The 18,221-nt window shown below is 35.4% G+C and overlaps 2 long non-coding RNA genes across 2 annotated transcripts; both read left to right on the top strand.

Moving 5' to 3' along the window:
• Positions 1–9,484: 9,484 nt before the first annotated feature.
• LOC136810321 (uncharacterized) lies at positions 9,485–12,385 on the top strand. The gene is made up of 3 exons (XR_010847096.1): positions 9,485–9,588; positions 10,132–10,266; positions 12,324–12,385. It is a non-coding gene; the product is annotated as an uncharacterized lncRNA (long non-coding RNA).
• A 501-nt stretch (positions 12,386–12,886) lies between these two features.
• Positions 12,887–14,782, top strand: LOC136810320 (uncharacterized). The gene is made up of 3 exons (XR_010847095.1): positions 12,887–13,046; positions 13,242–13,321; positions 14,694–14,782. It is a non-coding gene; the product is annotated as an uncharacterized lncRNA (long non-coding RNA).
• Positions 14,783–18,221: the final 3,439 nt, after the last annotated feature.

Below are 18,221 nucleotides of genomic sequence, written 5' to 3'. Positions count from 1 at the left end.
TCATAAAAAATCACATACCTGATACTTACTTACTTACGACTTACTTCAATCAAGGGGAGAGGGAGAATAATAATTGAACCTAAAATCTAATGAAAAAAATGATACCTGACAACAACAAACTACTTTGGGGCAAAGCTATGCCATTTTCTTTCTTTGTGTGTTTGAACTGCAGTAATAAGTCTTTATATTCTTCTTTTGGAAGTTGGCCTTGACAGCTCGAGACTTTCTTCCTTTTCGTTGGAAGATGAACTTGGATTTCTTTGGAGGCTCTTCCAGTGTTTTGACTTTGAAGCCGCTATATTGACATTTTCCAAATATGGATTAAGTATAGCCATATAAGGAAAAAGATTAGCTTCACGGCTAGATATCTGGAGAAGCGTATAGAGTTTCTTAGCTAGTTATATCTTCCGTAAAAGCCCGGGCTATAAAATATACGGTCTATCACGTTGCTATGTGAACGGATTTAAAGAAAAATGGCGGATTCCCGATATAAACAAAAACACAAGGAACAAAAATGTGTCACTGATTATTTTCCTATTTTCCCCTCCCGATTAACCATTTTACTTTTTATACAGACATATAATGATTAATAACTGAAGAAAGAAGCTAAGCTCAAAGGCCAAAATCATTTACTACACAGAAAACATGAATTTATTGAGGACAAAAAACTGGTACGGTATAAAATGAAAACATCAGCCGCTCAATATTAAAGGAACCCAAAGAAATGGAAGATGTCAATATTTTTATAATGAGGTTTAGTGTTAATTGAAAAGGTGCTAGTGATAAATTTAATGTATATAAATCTGAATGAAATTAGAATGATTCATTTTATCATATGATGGTGTCAATAATAACTATAACCTTGTCCTATTTTACAACATTATAAAAATGATGGAAAATAAAGTGAAAGTGTATTTTTAATTTTGCTTATCATTGTTCTAGAGTTCTTGGTTAAACAACAACATTGTAATAATGTTCGGTCGGTCTAAAAACTGAGTCGATTGGTCTAAAAAGTGAGTCGGCCGGTCTAAAAAGTGAGTCGGTCGGTCGGACTACAAAGTGAGGCGGTCGGTCCGTCTACAAAGTGAGGGGGTCGCTCGGTCAGTCGTTGAGCAAACATATTTGTGATTGCCGCCTATAAAGACTACCAAATTATTTAGATGTATTACCAATACACCATGCAGCAAAAATATGACACTCTCAATTTTCAAGAGGAGTAAAGTAAATGTTTCCATTGGTCGGTCTTTGGTCTTTGTGAATTTTGTTAGGGTGGTTGGTTGCGATAAGCCCCATAATAATTTCTGAAGAACAACCGTACAAATCCATAACAAAATGTTCTCTATTTAAGAAACAGGAATACCATGACCATTACACCATTCCATATCCATTTACAAACGATGGCACCAGTGACCAGAGCAGAGACACCAGATGTACAATTCTTTCAAATTATTACTGTTTTCTGTTGCTGAAATGAAATATATAATAATAATATTAAGAAACCAAAGAAAAAAAAAGAAAAATAGCTGTTGAGCTTCTTGTTATTCTATTTACTTTTATTTACGAAAATTACCAGTAAAGTAGAATTTCGAAAACGGAGATACGCTTCCGAACCGGGCGACGTTTCCCGATCGGCAAGGAACCGTAGGCGTGTTTTTCGTTGACGTGTCTCGAAAAAAACGTACTCCGCTTCGGAAAAAGAACACTGTACTGTTTTCCCGCTCGGAGCTCGATTCAAAAAGAGACTTGGAAAAAAATCCATAATGGCCCCCCCACGGCTCACTCACATTAGACTTTTAGTATATAGACTAGCCGTCACCCGGCGTCGCACCCGCCGAGTAGAGTGTTGTTGAACACATCAAAATTTCCACATTTTAAACGCAAGTGGAAGAAAATGTCCAAATTCAAAGCAAAAATTTCCACGTTTTAAACGCAAGTGGAAGAAAGTGTCCAAATTCACAGCAAAAATTTCCACGTTTTAAAAGCAAGTGGAAGAAAATGTCAAGTTTACGACAAAATTGAAAGTTTTCCACATTTTAAACATGAAAAACCTTTTGGTTGTGAATTTGGACGTTTAGATTCTAAAAAGTGAGTCGGTCGGTCGTTCTAAAAAGTGAGTCGGTCAGTCTATAAAGTGAGTCGGTCAGTTTAAAAAGTGAGTCGATCGGTTTAAAAATTGAGTCAGCCAGTCTAATAGACCTTTTTTCAAAGAGGACGTCCTGTTGAATAATTATGTAGTCCAGCCATAAAAACAATGATATAGCCATGCATAATTACTGTATCATGCATATTGTAATAATTATGCATGGTTTTATCATTGTTTTTCTGCTGGCCTACATAATTATTCAACAGGGTGGCCTCTTTGAAAAAAGGTCTATAAGTGAGTAGGTCGGTCTATAAGTGAGTAGACCGGTCTAAAAAGTGAGTCGGTCAGTCTAAAAAGTGAGTCGATCGGTCTAAAAAGTGAGTCGGTCGGTCTAAAAAGTGAGTCGGTCGGTCTAAAAAGTGAGTCGGTCGGTCTAAAAAGTGAGTCGGTCGGTCTAAAAAGTGAGTCGGTCGGTCTAAAAAGTGAGTCGGTCGGTCTAAAAAGTGAGTCGGTCGGTCTAAAAAGTGAGTCGGTCGGTCTAAAAAGTGAGTCGGTCGGTCGTTCTAAAAAGTGAGTCGGTCGGTCTAAAAAGTGAGTCGGGCGGTTTAAAAAGTGAGTCGGTCGGTCTAAAAAGTGAGTCGGGCGGTCTACAAAGTGAGTAGGTCTGTCTACAAAGTGAGTCGTTCTGTCTACAAAGTGAGGCGGTCGGTCGTTCTACAAAGTGAGGCGGTCGGTCGGTCTACAAAGTGAGGCGGTCGATCGGTCTACAAAGTGAGGTGGCCGGTCGGTCTACAAAGTGAGGCGATCGGTCGATCTTAAAAAGCACGTGCAAGAAAATGTCCTTAAATTCACAACCAAAACTTTTCCACCTTTAAAATGCATTTTAAAATATCAAGGGAAATTCAATCATTATCAGGTTTAAACTTGTTTACTTACTGTAAAAGCTAACCAGTTCTTATCCAACCACAACCATTTGGGTGCCGCATCTACCATCTATTTAATTTTTCAATCAAAGTTGATAAAATGTCCAACCTGTTTTTCAAGAATAGAAGAGATTGCATCTCTCATGCCAAACCAAACGAAGAATCAAATCCAGGAAAGATTAATAATAAAACTTCATCATCAACCATTTCTTGTAACAATCAAACAAAAATCATGATCCAATTCAACTCATTAAAGTATAAAAACCAAAGAAAAACAGCGAAAGTGCAGTAGCAACCACTTGTTTATTTTTGCCGCCATCTTTATTTTGACTGTTAGAAAGCAGTATGGTCCGATCAAAAATACGCTTCGGAACCGGGCGACGTTTCCCGATCGGCAAGGAACCGTAGGCATGTTTTCCGATGACGTGTCTCAAAAGAAACGTACTCCGCCGCGAAAAAAGAACACTGTACTGTTTTCCCGCTCGGAGCTCGATTTAAAAAGAAACTTGGAAAAAAATCCATAATGGCCCCCCCACAGCTCAATACGAATTAGACTTTTAGTATATAGATATTTCCTTTAGTTAAGAAGAATCAGACAAAATAACTTAGCTATTTTGGCGTAAAATTCTTCGGCTGAAATCTTAAAACCACAAAAAATTTGGAAGTGCCCTAAATTAAAATCTTGGACAAAAGTTTTGTAGACTTTTCAAAAATTCCCCAAAAGTGTAAAAAAAAGCCTTTCTGACACTTGGGGATTTTCCCAAAATGGACCACAAGTGATGATTTGGTAGAAAACATCTACAGGCTTCTTAGTAATCCTTGAAGCTTCAGTCCTCTAATGATTTGAAAATGCCTGAAAATTCGGAAACTCCAGCCACAGGGCAAAACTCATTGATCCTTTTAATCTCAGCCAAAAAAGGGCCTAAAGACTTTGCAAAAATGCTTTTCCTTCGATGCAGAGGGGTGGACTTAAAACTAATGAAAACAACATTGGCTCTGGTAAATGGGTTTTCAGAGCTTATTGTAAAAATTTTCCTGCATTTTCTTAATAAATTAATTTTGATGTTCATAGCTCTTTAAAAATATCCAAGTAAATTGAGAGTGAGTAAATATTCCCTTTTTTCAGAATGTTCTTCAAAATACAGATCCAATATGCATTTCAAGTGACGAAGGAAACTATACAATAGAGGAATTCACGTCAGACGATGACGAGGTGAATGTGTCTTTTTTATAATTGTCATTCCATTCAAATTTTATGCCACCTCATTTTAAATTTTAGATTAAAAATCCAAACACTCATCGAGAAAGCATTCTCAAATAAAAGAGTAATTACGCTGTGAATAAGCTGTTATTATGTTTTGTCATGAATTTCTGGCGTATACCTTATCGTCCCTTTTTACGCCGGCCCTAAGTTAACGCCGGCCCTTATTCCGCCAGAGACCAATTTTGAGCTTACGCCAATTAGGGCCGTAAATAACGCCAAAACTTGTAAAAATCTTTATTCATGCTTCAAAACAGCAAATATCAACTTAGATTTACACTTAAATGTCATCTTTCGGTAGTATTAAACTGTTGAAAATTCCATTGAAAATTACTGATTTTGGTGAAATTTTGGGTATAGAGTAAAAATATGGATACTTTCCTAAAACTTTATGCCTAAAATCCTTTTAGTTGGGAAAAAACGGTCAAAAATTAACGCTGCTTTTAAGTAAAAATTCCAAAATGTTGGCCTTTTTTACGCCAGCCCTTTTAACACCGGCCCTTATTACGCCAAAGGCCAAAATATAAAATATAACGGCAATAAGGGCCAGCGTAAAAAGGGCCGATAAGGTAGGAAAAAGTTCACAGTAACAGTGTGTTAAATGTCAGCTTTTTTATAATTTTTTTGTGGGTAAAAAGGTATATTTCTGAAAAAGAGACATTAACGTGCTCTTTTCATCCACAAAATTATATGAATAGTTTTGGCTACTCAACGTCGTTTTATTACAAGTTTCATAAATCCTATTAGCGTAAGCCTCCCTTATCCTTCAGTAGAAAAGCCTCCTTTAAAGGCCGGGGCAAACCAGTCCAACATTTTGAAAGTGATAATTGCCTTTGTTTTCTTGGTGAAGACACCCCCATGTCACAGACCCACTAGGACACCAGCCTCACTGGAAAATTTGGCTAATATTTTGTCCCCTGTTGGCAAAAAAACGAGTTTCAACCCCACTGGGAGATTGACTTTGATTTCATCCCTATTCGAATTCAATGCTTAGAAACTGCAATCCAAAACCATCCCCACTGGATTTTAGAACGAAGAATGACTATCCCCATCGGGATTTCAATATGAATTTTTATCTCCACTGAGGAAAAAAGTTGTAAATAATTGGTAATTACCATATGCCACGATACGTAAACGTGGCCATTCTTGAAAAAGAACCGATAATGAGAACCACTTTTGTAAAAATTGCAGGCCAAACGCAGTCAGCACTCTTATAATTACCGGTATTGAACGTGTTTAGACTGACTGGGGGTTTAGCAATGGAATGCCAGCCCGCACACTAGGGAATCTTTACTCTCTCTATTGTATTTTTGGACAGATTGTTAAAGGAATGAGTTATTTTGGAAAAGATAATTCAAACCCGGGATAAATGAGTATTTGGTGTATTGGGTATGCGCGAGCAAAAAGGGTCGAAGTATCTCTAAAGGATATAAAAACCAATTCACTCCCAAAAATCAAAAAAGTATGAAAATTCGTTTTTTTCCAGGGTAAGGATTTTCATAGATTGGGACTAAAATAGGAAAAATTGAAAAAATACCCTAAAAGATCCCTAAAATTTCGTAGAAAGTCTCCGTATGGGTCGATTAGAAGTTTTGTTCTGACCCGCCACCTCGGGGAGACCTTACTAGAGTTGGACGATCCTGGTTATGTGCGGACCGGACGTCTTGAAAATGGCCCTTGGAAAAACTGAATTTTTAGTGAAAAAGTGACCTTAGAGACAAAATTGGCGATAAAGTGACTCTTAAAGAAACTTGAAAATTGAAAATTTTTCTCGACTCTCGAAAAATATATCAAAAACTCTGAAAAAAGCAACCCATACATACATTTTGACTTTTTCTTGTTTTGGGTACTCCTTACAGAGGCTTTTGGAATGTGAAAAACCGACCCTTACCGTCCACAGATACCCAACACCTTTTGCCTGAGTGCTTCAGGACTCTGGGAGTTCAAAATAATGACGAAGAGAAGAAATCTCTTACAAATCGCGTAATTAGACAGACTTTGGATCATTGTCTTTTAGCCTGTATCTTGGCAAACCCCCTTGCAAACACCCGAATCACAATTGGTTCTAACTTCGGACACAGACGAAGTAAGTATATTTGCAATTTAATGAATGATCCTAATAATCAGACTTCGTCAGCAAAACGTTGCTATTTTTAAATGAGAAGTTCTGAAAATTTGAAAGCAAAATTTCAAGTATTTGTATTTGTAATAAACCCTGGCTTTAGTTAATTAACAAAATTCAAAAGAATAATTAATTCTATATTATATTACGCTAATCACAGAAAAGAAAAACACAACACAATTCGTTTTTGTTTGTAGCTGCTAAATTAAGAGTTATGTTTTTTAACTAAATTTTTCAAAATTTTTAAAAATTTTAACCGAATATTTTATCTTCGGGAAAATTTTCCTTTGAATTTAACTCAAAATTCAATTTAACTTTTAAAAACAAACAACATTTTCAAAGTGCTTCAAAAGTCACACTCAAATGTTTACTCACGATGGCTAGCCACAATAGCTAGGCAACCCTTTTTTAATCTGATGCTGTACGAAAGAAATCTGATTAAATAAGTAACCGTTTCTAGGAACTTGACAGAACTATTCAAGAGTCATCCCAAGAAGCAACGAATGAAGTAACTATGAGTTCAAATATGTAATTATATTTTGCCAAGGCTTGGATCAAAATTTGCAGCCCTCCTGTTTTGCCCGTATAGGTCTTTTCAACTTTACTTTGCTCGGCCGCAACCTTTACAAGATGATACGAGAAATCTGATCAAAAACATTTGAAATTAGCTAAGTTCGAAGTTTTTACATGTAGAATAATAACCCAATAAGCATAATTAGCTTTGATTTAAATTGGATTCCCCTCGATGTGACTTATGGAGAGTGCACTGTGCAAATTGTTTTCTATTTTGATGTGTTTAGATTTTTTTTATAATTACAGACGGATAATGCTAAAGTGTCCTGTCCAATATGCCTGGATAGCCTAAAGAACCATAATTATATTTACAGCATGGAATGTGGGCATTGTGCAGGTTCTTCGTAAGTATTATCATTAACATTTAGACCAGATTCAGACTACTTCCAATGAAACTGATTTTAAAAGTTCCGAAATTCGTGACAGGGCCCAAGGGACCAATTTCACATCTTGTCAGGTGTGCACAGCCAAGTGTCCGCTGTGCACAGCCAAGTGTCCGCTGTGCACAGCCAAGTGTCCGCTGTCAATTCCTTAGGACAACAATCTCCAGAGTGGAATTTTTGTTCATTTGGAAGTAGTTTTTAGCAATAGGAGGTGCTGTAAATCGTCACACAATTGAAATATTCAATATATTTAAATATTGTTGTTTCAGATGTCTCAAAAAATGGCTAAAGGAAAACAAAAAGTGTCCTCTATGTTCCAAGACGGTCGATTTCAAAGAACTGCGCAAAGTATACGTGAAATAATAATGCTAACTCGTAAAAAGTTAGTGAAGTATCCCACATATATTCTTCATGTTCTTACTTACTATACTTTGTTCTTATGGAAAATGTGTATATTGTAAGTATTGTAAATAGGATCAGTCCAGTTAATTTTGTCACTGGATTTTTTTATAGAGGGATGAAAGTCATTGAATTATCAGGCAGATTGATAATTGTTATTTGGGTAAATTTATTATACTTATGAAATCATTCTTATAAAAAAGCGTGTAAGGCAAGGCACGGGTGTCACTCTAAGTAGAATGTAAATCACTTCCTTGACACATTGGTTAGCATTTGTAGACCGAATTTTGTATCAGGTCAGAGGTCACTCCTAACAAAAATTACTGTAGGGCTCATGACATTCTTTTTGAAAGCAAATTCAACTCTGTGTTCGTTCTGCTGCGGTGGCACTTTAATGAAAGTTATGGCTAGTGTTATTATTTACTCAAATCGACTACCCCATGCATGGCATAGGGTATCTTGTCATTTAGAGCTACATTCTTTTTTCCTCTTGAACTCACATTCATTCATTCCAATCCATTTTAGATTAATGAACAAAATGAATCCAATAAAAATAAAGAGCAGTAGAGAATTTTTGTTTCGTTTTTATCAATGTTTTGAAAAATTTGGAGAGTTGGACTCGTCGAAATCGATAACGGCAGATTACTGCTACAAAGAAATATTTAACGTATATAATGCACCGAATACGGTTGAAAGAAATCAGTTTATCGCGGAATACAGAAATTTAAGTCGCGAAATAACAAAGAAAAATTTACTGGACATTGTTCTTTCAAGTAAAAGTTCTGCTATTTGTGGAAGCAACCTTTTACTTGATGATAACCCAAAAGAGATTATTACCTATGGAAATAATAAAGGAACCGTTGTTGGCAAACGCTTTTCTAGCCATTGTAGACCTTGCGGAGTGACAGATTTTTTGACTTTCTATTCTCACAAAGGCAAAAGATATTTAACCAAAGATAAATCGGACATTTTTGTTAGCACAGAAGAAACAGCTTTTAGACGTGAGTTTCTGGAAACCTTTGAATGGGAGCTTCTGCTTGGGTGCATGCCATTCCGACAAAAATGCGCAATTTACAACTGCATTCATGGATACATGTTTGAAAAATGTGCTGATGTTCCAAATAAGAGAGCAAGGTAAAAGGTTTTGAAGAAATTATTATTATTTTCAGTAAAAAATTTCTCAAAAGTGTTTATTCAATTAAAAATTATGATAAAAAACTTGTCAGTGTTTGCCCCAAAAAATAGCGTTTTTAGAAGTCAATCAATCAGCTTATAACTTTGTTTGATATCTTTTGACTGAATGAATATTTTAGAGAATTTTTTTCATAGAGATGACGTTCTAAGATCAAAAATTCACTACAGTGAAAATGATAGTTCTAGCACTTTTCATTTTTTCTTCTTCGCTTTCATCTTTCATTTTCTTAAATTCTTTAAACATTTTTTTATTTCAAATTGTTCCACTCACTAATATCTTTCCAACGATATCAAATTTATTGAGATTGAAGAATCCCTTCAAAAGTGAAAGGTAAAAGAAAAAAGAGTACACACTTATCGTGAACAGATTTTAATTTGGTGTAAGACAACAGGTTACTTTTTAACGTTAAATTCAATAGAATATAAAGTAGAATAAAAAGTTTTCTTTTAATTTAGAGTGGAAGAAAACGTAAATATTGACAGGAATTATCTTGATCGCAGACACTTTGAGGATGGTTTTCTGCTTTACTTGGTGCAAAAGGTTATTGAGGAATTCGGAATAGAATTAACAGAAACAATAACTGATCGAAACATTCTACTGGACCATATAAATGAAAGATTCTATGAAGGATTCTTACATAAATGGTCTAGTAAGTACATTATCTTGCGCATTTTAGGTATCTTGAAAATCGGCCATTTTTGCTGGGTGCTTCGTGCCTTTTACATTACAGTTGATATTTTGAATGTTAGAGAGAAGTTAGCTGGGAGGTATGGGAGACCCGCAAATCTGGCTACTCTGTCTGTGTTATTTATTATCCTGGAGGCCAAAAATATTGGAAAAACAGGCGGGAAGAATCATCGCAGAATTTGATCGGCTAATCTTGTATGATTTGATAAACAAAAGTATGACGTCAAACACCTCTCTATTGTTTGAAAAAGTTGCGCGACTCTTTAAATTTTTTTAAAAAGTTAACGTTTTTTTTTTCTTTTGTGATTTGAAGTGATTTGTATTTCAGTTAATTTTGTTGGTATTTTTAACAAGATAGAAATATTTTTGTAACAGAGTATGGACGGCCCAGACTAGGAGAAGTAAACGTCAGAAAACCTTTCTTTTCACCGATTCTCTAAAAAATCCCCCTCCTCCTACCACCACGCAAATGAAGGGTTACAGAAGTTAAATCTTTACTTCTTAGGACATTCTTGTGATTTGCCTGGATGTAAAGATGTTCTTGTATTAGACGGCAACATGAAAACATGCAGAACAGTTTGCTCAGTAACTAAAGTTACAAGAGTCTTATTCAAAACAATAGACGGTCATGCTTTGACTGGTAAGTAATTCTTATTTAATTGAAAGATTCCCCAAAATATTATTAGAGGTTGGAAATTATTTCCTATAAGCAATAGGATCTTTCATAAATGAAAAAGGGCTGCCAGATTTCATAAACATGTATTTCATCTTTTGGGATTAAAATTTGTAAATTCGATTCGTTCCCAGTGAATTTATATAGTTTTGAATTTATTGATGGCGCCTTTTATAATACCCTGGAATTGTCTAATTTTCAAAAGCAAAACGTCAATTTTCATTTGTTGATCGATATCATTGCAGTGTTTACATTCTCAACTTCAGTTGAGCTAGAATCTGAGAATGTGTTTGTATGTTTGGTATGTATGTATGTATGTCCGCAAACTTTGGGGTAGCGTAGAGAGCGGAATAATTGGTTTACCGAGCTGAAATTTGGCACACACCTTTCTTGGGTTAAAACTTAGGGGTGTTTTTTTCATTTTTTTTAATTTCGCTTTTTTTCGCGACTTATCCCCGTTTTACAGGGATTTTGCGCTTATTTAACGTCATAAAAGTGAAAATAATTGACGTCAAATATTTTTGAATGCTAAAAGTATAGAAATAGAAATTGACGTCAATTATTCAAAATAGCAATTTGTTTAGGTGTGGCAGAAAAAAAATATAGCTCTACACGGTAAAAAAATTCTAAATGTACCTACTGTAGACTGAACCTTCTCTAATCCTGATTACTCGTCGCTCTGGGTTTAACATTAAGCCTTACCTTTCCTATGTGTTCGTTAAAGTAGGCTTTATTTTCCCGCCCGTGTTTTCAATTTAGCCTTACCTTATCCCGAGTATCCATCTGGGTTTACAATCTATCCTTCAATTCCCGGTACCCATCACCCTGTGTTTACAATCGAGCATTCTCTTATCCCGAACACCTATCACCCTGGGTTTACAATTGGGTCTTCCTTCATCCCGAGCTCCTATCACTCTGGGTTAAGATCGACCTACTATTATCCTAAAAGCTTATCAACCTGTTTTTAAAACGTGCTTACAATTCGGCCCTCTACCTTCACACGTACACTGAAGTTGAGCCCAGTGCTTTAGCACGTTACAGTTTTTCTAACGTCGATTTTTTGATTTCATAATATGCATCACTGCAATGTTTTCTGGCATTACATCATAGACCGAACAGCTGATTGGTTATAAGTGACATAAAATCAGTCAATTCATCATCGCAATAGTTTACAATAGTTTGATGGTGCAATTTTCAGTAAGGCCACTATCACTGAAAACAAGGTGCAGAACTTTTGTTTAAGTAAAACCCCATATATAGCCAAGGTACAATATTTCCTGCAAGTCAAAAAGAGTGCGTATGAAGCACAGATCTGTAGAAGCCTGAAGGGCTAGATTTGCGTCCTTGGTCAAAAGGTGAAGCTCGTCTGTGGAACGTTTTCCTACCAGAGTCACGTGACTAAAATATGCAATTCTCACCGGTTTGAAAGATGCGAAATAGCGTTTTCAGCCTCCTTTTTTTGATCTTGCGCTCCGAAAACAATTAAAATGCTAGATCCTAACGGCTGGCACGAAATTTAAAAAGTCAATTTTTGGCTTCACTTTTTTTTACTGGAGAAAGGTTAAAGCTGCATATCTAGCCCTTCGGGCTTTACAGGTCTGTGGTATGAAGCATTGAGTTTCAAGCCCGAAGGGCTAGAGGTCAATCTCTAATCTTTCTCAGGCAAGAAAAATTGAAGCCTTAAAATATGCGCCGTATTTTTGATGACGGATTGAATCTAGCAATTCCTTTGTCTTCGAGTGATATATTTTTCGAAATTAAGCGGTAAATTTTAGTTTCAGTCTGTCATTTGTGTAAAAACCAGGCGGATCGCTCAAGGCCGCGCAACTTTGGTAGGATTTGTTGGCTTCAAATCCTACCAAAGAGATTGACCTCTAGCCTTCGGCTTGAAACTCAATGGTATGAAGTCTCTGCCGCGCTTTGCTGGATAGTCAACATCTTGTAGTAATTGAAAAGTTTGATCAATTGACTTGATTAATTGGTCAACCGAATTAAATTGGTTCAACTATTATAATTACTTTCAGGCTGCATGAATACGCCAAAGTTCAAGTTAAGAGTGTGTCATGATCACGAAAATACAACAGCAAGAGTCTCTGACTATTTTAAAGATAAAGAAATAAAGAAAGACAAAAAAGAATCTCCAGATGGCGAAGATAATAAATCAACCTTAGCGGACAGTAAGAATAATGATACAACAACGACCTCAGATGATTCCGATGAAAATGCAGCTTGCAGTGAAGAAAACAAAAAATCGACAAAGAAACAGGAAAATGGCATTTACCAAGGCGTCATTAAAATATGTGGTACAAAACAAACAAGAACATCAATACTATATGAGGTACATTTTCTCTGTTATGTTATTATGTATTTAAATAAATGAAAACAGCTTAAATCTGAGAAAATTGGAGTTGGCGGTACTTGGCGTGTTTCCGATCCTACAATCAGATGGATATTACAGTGAAAGCCCCAAGATCATTTTCAGGATTCAGTTTTGACCAATTATGTTGAGTAAATTGAATTTGCGTGAGTCATTCTACCTAAACGCATTTTCATTCAATTTTGTAGGTATTATGGCACACTGGTGAGAAGACATGGGTTCGTGATGAAAAATTGCCCCACCATTTAATAAATGCTAACAACAAAGTGATTGTGAAAGACACTACTTCACTTGGTCAGCCTAGGCAAATTTTGGGTTTTGCGATCAATGAAGATGAGAAAAGCATTAAATTACCAGAACCAAATAAAAGGTACTTTTCTTTTTGATTTTTTTTCCTTCAAGCTTTCTACATAAAAAATTATTGATTGCGTGCCACGCGAATGTTAGAAACTATGGCGAAAAGTTTAGAGTTTGGTATTCTAGTCAATTTTGGACGTTAATATACGTTATTTCTGGTTTTTCATGAAGAGTTAAATTCAACTAGAGTTTCGGTTCTTGGTTTTAGGGTGGAAGTATCAGAAACTCCAGAATTGAAATGTGGTACCGAAAAATCAAAACATGTGTCAAAAAACAAAAAAACAGCAGGTATGTTTTACATTTTAAGGAGCATTTTAATTAAATTCTGTAAAAATCATGATTCAATTTTATTTGACCCATTTTCGCTAAGTACATAAAGGAGGCCCCCCAGCGGTACCCCTCATCACGCCATCACGCAAAATTTTTTGCTCTTATCACGATCACGAAAATTACCAAAAATTTTTGATCACGTGAAAATTGCGAAAAATAGGCCAAATCACGCATCACGCCTCAAAATTTTCCCTTATCACGCATCACGCAAAAATCTTAATCACGCCATCACGACAAGAATTATATGCCGAATCACGCGATCACGCCAAAAAATACCCCAATCACGCCATCACGCAAACCACTGGGGGGCCTCATAAAGCTCCTTATAAATTCAGCCTCTATTTATAAGTAAGTCTTGCGACTGCAGTCGAGTGCAACCCGAAAACTCCCTTTTTGTTTGCTATCCACCCGAAGATAGGGGAGGGCGCAAGATAGCAATCGTCTGCAAATGATTTAAATTCTCCCTACCTGAAAATTAATAAAATACTAAACTGTGTATAAAACTTGCGAGGCGATAAACTACTTCAGTTAAAACTAGGTCAGTGCGTTTCAAACACACTGTTGGCGACCGCTTTTAAAAAAGAACTTTATGCAGCATTCGTCAGAAAAGGATATTCACATCATACATTTTTTCCTGACTGATACAAAGTCGAGAGAAGTAAAATGTGATAAAGTTTCCACTTCGTTAGTTGTTGATTCTGCTAAATGACGCACCTTATACGCACACGCGCCCTCATATTTGAAATGATTTTGATAAGTACTTCTTGAGATATTCAATTTTTAAAATTTATGACGTCATCGTTATGACGTCAAAAACCATGTTTTTGGGTAATAACTTTTTTTAAGTACAAAAAATAATTCCAACATCATTACTTTGATTTCCATCAGAATACGCTTCTTTTGATGTATAAATTAGTACCCTTTTAAGGTAGTGCTATTGGTCTGCATTGGAGTTGGACACGCCGTAACTCGCTGGAGTGATGACATCATTTTAGAATTCTGCTGACGTAATCAAAATTGAAAAGAAAATTTTAGTTGAAAGATGGACTTTACCAAGACCTATCTCTGTTTAAAATTGGATACTCGATTGGATAAGCCATTCTCGAGAAATTAAATTTAGAATTTTAATGATGTCAAATTTTCGTTTCTCGCGAAAATGAACGTCCAAAATTACCTGAGTTCCAAAAAGAATAAGTTTTAATATTGGATTTTGCTATCAGAAGTTTACTCCTTTTTTTCGTCACTGCCAATTATTTTGTGACGGGCTTTACAGACGCTAGAGCGTACAATTCTACAAATACGAAAATGTTTTCTCTAAATGCCGTTTAAGGAATTCTTGTAATGGCAAAGCCTTGTGGTGTAGTCGTCAACATCAAAGAATTATTCAACTGCGAATCAATTTCCCAAGTATGTGGTCATTTACACGATCTTTTGAGTCAAGAGGAATACAAACAAATCAGTATAACATTTTTTAAACTATTTTTTTACTCCAACTATATCCTTGCTTCCTGCCTAGAGAATTTCAATTTCCATGATTTTTTTATAAGAGCACGAGCCTGAAATTTAGCCAGAAACAGGTCAACCTTTGTGCTGCGGCCTTTTTGACTTTTTTTGACAAAATCTCGGTCAAAAGACTGAATTTGAAATGTTTTTCTGCTAAACCAAGAAGCACAACTTATTTCCGTCAACTTTAACCGAAAATAGTGATTTTAAATTGAAAATCAGGCTTACAGGAGGGTTTTATTCTCTCCAACAGTCAATGTCGGCATATGCCGACGCCATCAGTTAAAGGGTTAATGGTTCCAAAAATTCAGAATAACCATTATCATTTCAATCTGATATTTTTATTTTCTTTTTTATCTTTTATATCTAGAGTGTCTTGTTTACGATGGTGCATGTCATCTGTTAAAATATTCAAGGAATCCGGTTAGAAAAGATGAAACCAATACAAGCAAACTTATTTCGGAATTAGATATGCGAATCGATCGATTTCATTACGATAACCATGTTTATCCCTGGTGCCGAAGAGTTTGTAATCCAAAGACTTCAAACTACTTAACTAGAGTAATTTACTTACTGTATTTATTTTGAACGATTCAGTTTTCATTTTCGGGTATAAAATCGTTTTAGAGATCGCCTTAGAATAATCTATTACCTCTAAAGTCTTGTCCTCAACGGTAACTAATTCACCAGTTTTAATCGTTCAAGTGAGTGCCCTCAAAAATTCCGTATCATATTTTCCATTTTTTTCCGAATTTGTGAGTGTGGAAATTACTATCTACAAACAAGTAGGACACACAGATTACCCAAAAAGACAAACTAGCTAAACTTAAACTACCAATATATTGTTTCCGTTAAATTTCAGGTAAACACAGAGGCTTGTGAACAATTGTTTTCTGGGTTCTCAAAGTACGCACCCATGACGAAACATATGAACAGGCAAAGATACATCTTTTTGACACTATACATGTTGCATCTACATGACAAAAAGAAATTAAAAATGAATTACTAAAGTTCAATTAAAGAGAAGTTAAGGTTTATGAAAAGAAAGATTTTATAGACTACACGTTTTTTTTATAAGCATGGGTATATTTGCTCAGCCTCATTATGCTTAGCAATATTCTATTTTTGAGCCTCAAATATGTTTATGATATGCTTATGTAATGACGTACGTCTTTTACCCTGTTGGTTTATATTTTCCGACCCCAAATATATTACCATTATTTTAGTAAAAATGCTCTAACATTGCCCAATCAAATTGTCTCTGATTTTATTTCTACTGATTTCTGGTAGATTTTGAATTCAATCTTTTGAGATTTCGTAAACTGAGCCTCAGCATATGCTTAGCCAATGCTTAAGTTTTTGCAAGATTTGAGCCTGGATATGCTTATAAGCGTTATGCGTATTAAAAAAACGTGTATATCTAGGCTGTAAGCTTTTTTCATATTTTTTATGTTTCTGGTTTACAGCCTGGTTCACCTAGAGCGATTTGCATTCCAATATCGGAACGAAGCGCATGCGTACTTTGACGATTCAAATATTACGCAACTTTAAAAATTTGCAGACCATGTGTTTACAAGGATCTAGGTAAACCAAGCTGAAGCTGTAAATAACAGAAACAGCAAAATAAGAAAATAATTTACAGTTTGGATATCCAGGCTAGTTATAGACATATCATTGAGTTCTAGCCCGAAGGGCTAAAGGCGACTCTTCTGGATGGGAAATGAAGCCACTTATTTCCCATCCTAAACGCCCGCGCGTAGTTTTTACACAAACGCCGGATGAAACTAAAATCCATCGCTAGGTTTCGAAAAATGTAGTCCTCCAAAACAAAAGTTCCACTAGATACAATCCATGGTCATGATTACGGCGCGTTCTATGCGCGTTTTGGATTGGAAATAAGTGGCTTCAATTTATCTTGCCTGAGAAGGGTTAAAGATTCGCCTCTAGCCCTTCGGGATTGAAACTCAATGAGACATATCATAGAAACTGATTGTATATATTCTTGTATTCTTGTAAGATATTGCTTTCACATCAAATATTATTTAGTGATAGATTTTGGAAAAGGTCTCATTCAGGGAGCTTTTTGAAAAAATATAAAAAATGCGAAAATACCGCCATAAATATTGTTTATAGACAATCACAGAAGCATCAACTAACGCATATTTCGACCAACAAAAGCTTAAATACTTATATACCCTTCTTCTTATTTACCCATTCTGTTACCTGCATTTTTGAAATTTTATGCTAATTTTTATAAATGTTGTTTTTGGAATCATAGGTTAAAACTATTCTACATACATTAGTGTATTTCGGACAACATTAGCTCTAATTTCGCAAAGGAGAAAGCAGCCCATAAAAATGAACAAAAACAACTGTGTATTGCACTTTCAGAATATATTTTTTCAATCTTAGGATAAACAATAAATCTGTTTTTTATTTGGAGTAAATATAAAAATTAGAAACTAAAAATATTACCCCATCTACCAACGGTGCATCTGATGTACAAATCAACACTCAAAATCAACGAATCTTCAATCTTAGAACATATTTACCGACGCGAAAGAAATTTCAAGAAATACAGCTCAAAGTCTATTACTGATTGGTTCAGAAAAACATAAAAAAACAAAAAACGTCTTTTTTATTCTCAACCAGCCAGACATCTAAGGTCATATATTTTAATTTTTAAACGAGATCATTAGATTGTTGATTAACTTTAGAAGTTCCAACTTAAGTAAAACCTTTTTGAAATACGGGCCGTTACTAGCAACCCTGCAGGGCCCAGGGCGCCGAGTATACATCCGGCACAGTGCCAACCTGTCTAAAAGTCTTTCTTAAGAAGTGGCAATTCATTTTAAATGCTACAAAATATTCAAATTCTATTTCTCGTTATAATTTTTAAACGAAATGATTAGTTTGTTTAACTTCGCCATGTCATTAAATTAACTTTAGAAATTCCAACTTAAGTAAAACCTTTTTGAAATACGAGCCGTTACTAGCAACCCTGCGGGGCCCAGGGTGCCGAGTATACACCCGGCACAGTGCCAACCTGTCTAAAAGTCTTTCTTAAGAAGTGGCAATTCATTTTAAATGCTACAAAATACTCAAATTCTATTTCACGTTATAATTTTTAAACGAAATGATTAGTTTGTTTAATTTCACCATGTCATTAAATTAAATTTAGAAATTCCCACTTAAGTAAAACCTTTTTAAAATACGAGCCGTTACTAGCAACCCTGCGGGGCCCAGCGCGCCGAGTATACACCCAGCACAGTGACAAGCCGTCTAAAAGTCTTGAAGAAGAAGTGAGAATGCGTAAAATCAAATCCTAAAAAAGTTTACTTGATGTCTCACCTCC

Source organism: Clytia hemisphaerica, unplaced genomic scaffold (assembly GCF_902728285.1).
Source record: "Clytia hemisphaerica strain Z4C2 unplaced genomic scaffold, Clytia hemisphaerica genome assembly, whole genome shotgun sequence".
NCBI lineage: Eukaryota > Metazoa > Cnidaria > Hydrozoa > Leptothecata > Clytiidae > Clytia > Clytia hemisphaerica.
This window is presented reverse-complemented; position numbering and strand designations above follow the sequence as displayed.